Raw genomic sequence first — 5,406 nt, forward strand, 5'->3', positions numbered from 1 at the left:
ATAAAAAATGCCACCATTTTAACTTTTAAAAAGTGAAATGCACCTTTTCATACTTATATATGGTGGCATGTATGTAAAAATTGAAGTTAAGGTGTTACGTATGTGAATACATAGAAATTGAGTGGTATGTATATAAATCTTCCTAAAATATATAATTTTAACCGAGTTAAGAGTGTCTTCATGCAACAATTTGGTGTCATATGTGGTGAGACTTTCCCAAACTTACCAAGTGGTATCTAAAATAATCAACCATCATTTGAGGTTTGGGATTTGAATACTCTTTGCCTAAATTAACAAGACTGTCTAGATCATTGTTGAAATTTATTTTCCAATTAGTCCAACAACAAGACTCATGTGGTAGCTCCCCAGTTTAGACATCTCAAACAATTAAACAATATTACTAACTGTGTCGAGAGTGGAAAAAAAAAAAAAGATTTGATGATGACAAACCATTGATGAATTTTGATGTCTTTAATCAAATTTCAATGGCCATTATGGCAGGTAGAAGAAGGAAACCTTTCAAAAGCATGAGATCCTTGCCATTCCCTATGACTAATTTGTACATATTTGCTTCTCTCTAAAAGTAATTCTCCCATTTCCTTGACATATCAATAACACAATTGTTACGAGTAGAGCTAAGCTTAAACTCACTTTTTGTTCATAACTTGACAGTTCTATATCTACATCAATATCAACCATCATAATATGATGAAACTACCTCAATGGAAGAATATGTTTCTTACTTGTTAAATATTAATAGGCAACATAGGAGCGGCAACATAAAGTTTATATAAATTTTTCTTACTCTACTCGATGTTCCTCCAAATTTTAATTTTTTTAATGATGTTTTGAATGGAAAACAAATTTGACAAAATTGACAAGTTTATATAAATTGCTAAAACTTGACTCGTTAGTCATCTAACTCAGCTCGGAAGCCATTTATTTACTTTAGATGAAACCATTTATTTAGTCAACTTTAAGCTGCCCAGCGAGTCGGTTTGACTGACTTACACCCCAAAAATCAACAAGTGAATGCATATATGATAAAAATACTATTTTGAAATCTTACAGACTTTAAGACTAAAATTGCTCCATGAAAATAGTTAGGAGAGTACTTTGACATTTTACAAAATATGTTATACCATATGGCTTTTCACATAATTACATTGAATTTCATATGGAAGAATTAGCAAATATTTAACTTTAAAAATGATCATAACATATGCATGCATAATCTCTTGAAATTTTCCATGTCAAATAAAAAAAATAATAATAAAAATCATTCTCAAAGTCATAATAGGGATATCTTGGTCTTTCTTTTTTATTTTTTATTTCTTTTCTATTTTTTATTTGTTTTCATTTAAATCATGCAATAATTCACAATGTGGGATTTTATTCACCTAATAATTCCCTCTTTACAATTTCTCCACTCCCTATTTCTACACATAGGCAACTAAACAATAGTGCTCACACACCTAACAATATAATTATGGGGTATTTACCTACATGCCACATAATTCTTATGTATTTACATATCTAACACATAAAAATTTGGTATTTAGAAACATGATATCCAAACCTTTAATATTATCACACCAAAAACATTACCATTGCTCATTCATATACTTATGACACACTGAAATGTTATAAATGTGAATATGAAAGTTTAGATATTAGACATCTGTTGTATCATGACGTAATACAAAAAGTGTCAAGATCCATCCATATGTCTCTTCTCTCTGGCGAGCTCTTGATCAAGCTGACCTACTAAGCCACGTTTCAGGACAAGAATTCCTTTTACTTGTACTTAGAGGTGTAACCATCTCATTAATACGTAAGAATTTTGCGACATGTATGTAAATTTGCCTATTAGTTAATATATACTGGTCCATAAAGTGAAGAATCTCAAGTGTCCTCATTCGCTCAGATAAAAAAATAAATAAAAGATGCAGATCTGCATAAGAAAATATATATTTGGTCAAGATGTAGCATGATCAAGTCCTAAAATTGGACAAACACAATGTTTGATAATATAATATATGGAACTTATTGCATTCCATATACTTCTTTATTAATTATTCACCAACTAATTCTACTTGGCCAAATGTCTAAAAAGTAAATATTTCCACTATTGGTCTGAAAATAAATAAATAAAAACAAGTAAAATATACTAAATAAATTCACCTTTCTATGAATCCAAATAATTGTAGGGGCATTTACATGCATACCAGCCACTTCTTATGTATTTACATATCAATTCCATAATTCCTATGCTTATATTCAAAGGAAATTCAATAAATTTCAAGCCTATCCAAATATAAGTTAATTTAGCACATCTAAACAAGATTTTTATTGCATAATAAATTAATATGATCAATTATATTTTTATAGCTAAATTAACTTGTTTAAGAAGATTATTACTAGCTCAAAATTATGGTAGTACATGTATAATTGTTTGATGTAATTGTTCAACTTTATCAGTGTGTTTATATATGATGGAGAAAATCATACCTTATGACTTTACAAATGGTGATAATTGGATAAGAAGAGAGCTTGTCAAACTTGTATGCTTGGTAGAATAGGATAATGTGGTAGATTTTCTTGGTGGTGCATTTTGACTTTGAACATCAAATTGATGAAGAAAGATAAGAAAAGAAGAGATAAGTATATCAAAAGGAGTAGATGTTTATTTATAGAGTCTAAGGGAAACATATCTATAAATAAGATAAATAAGGAATGAATTTAGACCAGTCTATTGGATGACCCTCAATCGAACAATGTTTGAAGAATATTTGAGTGTCTTAATAATGTCAGAATTAAGCGATATTGGGCTTCTTGGATTGGCTTTCCTGTGATGCTTGATTTGATTATAGTCTTGTCAAATTTCTAAATTTGTTTGACCTTACAAATAATGGCGATGGCAGAAACGTTTGCAGCTTTGATAGCGCAACGATGGCCTAGCAATAATGGTTGTGGTCCTACGACACATTGTGAGTAATAGTAATCTGACAATGATAGTGATTAGTTGGTGGTGATCTAATAATAATGAAAGTAGCAGTGACAATAGCTTTGCTAGATAATTGTTGTACGACAACTGTAGTGGGGATATGGAAATGTCGGCTGAGCAGTAGTGGTTTGTTGCCAGCGATAATGAGGCAACAATGATGACAACAACGACATTGGCTGAGTGACGGTGGCTCGACAATTATGGTGAACCATGAAAGAGGAGGCGGTGGCCATATGGCAGTGATTTGGTGATAACAACAAATGAATAAAAATGACAGCAAAAACAACCTGACGAAGATTGTGTGCAACAATAGTAACTTTGGTGGGGTGAAAATGATCTGAAACATTGGTGGCGGAGAGATGACGATCTGAAGAAGAAAGTGGTGGTCCGATTATATATGCTCGACATTGGTTCAGTGACAGTGGTAGCTCAACGATAGTGGTTTGGCATGATAGCGGTGGCTAGGCGTTAGTGGTCCGACATGATGGTTTTGGCCCGGTCAGCCGAGTGTTGGTGGTTTGGTGGCGGCGAAGGCATGTGATGGCGATCCAACACATTGACGAAGCTCTAAAATTTTCAAGAGATTTGAGCTCCTTTTAGTCTTCTCATCTATGTACAACCCCTATTTATAAAGAGAGTATATGTCTATTTTTATATTTTGGGAGTGTTATCTTTCATAAATACTGCATTAATTCATACCGCTATATCAAACATCCCAGAGTGATTCCCTGGATCATATGTGATTTAATGATTATTTGAATGTCTTAATGATATCAAAATCAAGCAGTCATTTAATCCCCAAAATATGTTCCAAAACTTCTTTTTATGCATATGTGCATTCCGACTTGAAATTGCATCGAGATTAGTGCTTGATCAAGTGAATTTTTTTTAGGAACATTTAAAGTAAAGGCCATAAATACAAATCCCTCCTTTAACCTTCTTTTATTATTTTTATCAAAATATATATTCTCTTATTCTTTACTACTTAATATAAATAAAAATTGGAAAGCCGGGGACCTAATTTTGTTATCATTAGTGGAAAGCCTCTCAAATAAAAAATAACATGAATATTTACCCACACGCCACTTAAATCTTAAATATTTACATATCTAACATCTATTTTTTTTATTTTTATATATGCAGCACAAGTAAGCTTTATTTCACATATTAAAACCTAGAATAGTGACATATTTATGTGATATAAAAGGCTTCGGTGGACTAAATATAAAAATAACGGATAATTACATACATAGCATTCAAAATATTTTTATTTATAAAATCCAATATTGAGGTGGTATTTTTGAACAACGAACCAATATATTTACACATACCTTAAATCATTGAGAATTTGATAAAAATAAAAAATATGGATTGGAGTATTTTCATTAATTTTTATTTTTGAGTGAGAATTTGGATAGTGAATGAAAGACGGCGTTAGATTTGTAAATTACAATATTTTCGGTGATATATATATGTAATTGCCCAATAATACTGATGTTTGCTAGAAAATTTTCGACGGTAGAGTAATGAATTATCGTCTTAGCATTGCACGAGGATTCAACACACACTTAGATGAAAGTGAAACAACCTGTGATGACACCAGAAGTTTTTACGTGCCCATAAAGAGAAAAAACCACAGGGTATATCTCACTTATAAAAATTCACTATAAGTTGATGATTACAGAGAACCCTTATCCCACAGACAAAAAAGAGTTACTAGATTTTTCAAGTTACAACTTTGACTGACAGCCTCTTATCAGCGGTGGTCGGCGGTGGTCGACGGAGGTCGGTGTTGGTCACTAACGATCAATGGTTGTCGATGGAGATCGACGATGACATGAATGATATTGAAGTTGAGCTCTTTCTCCTCAAGTTCTCTCTCCCAAGCCTCTTTCCTCATGTGAGGGGCGAGACTCTATTTATAGTGTTCTGGGTGCAATTATGCAATAATATGAATCATTTTGATCGGACGGTCCGAAGAACTTCTCTCGATTGGATGACATTTGATGGACATTTGAGTGCTTTAAAGATGTCGGAATTGAGCAATCTTGGTCTCGTTGGATTCTTCTTGTTGAGGTGCTCGATTCGACTATAAACTCACTAGATTCGACATCTGTTTGACCTTCCAAATGCCTCTAGAAATTCTCCAAGGGTGGTTTAATGATTTTATCCGGGCTTGATCTAACTCGGATTGAACTAACTTTGATATTATTAGGTCATTCTCACCGAGTCAGTCAGTTTGACTATAAGTTTGTTGACATCGGAGCTCTGGATGACTTTTTATCAAGATTTTAATATTTTTGTTCAAAATATTGCCTCGAGCTTCGTGTCGGATGATGAATATTTGTTGGTGGCGTATTAGTTGCCCTCCTATTTTCGGGCGAGTCTAACTTGCTCTT

The sequence above is a fragment of the Phalaenopsis equestris genome, unplaced genomic scaffold (assembly GCF_001263595.1).
Source record: "Phalaenopsis equestris unplaced genomic scaffold, ASM126359v1 Scaffold000504, whole genome shotgun sequence".
Lineage (NCBI taxonomy): Eukaryota > Viridiplantae > Streptophyta > Magnoliopsida > Asparagales > Orchidaceae > Phalaenopsis > Phalaenopsis equestris.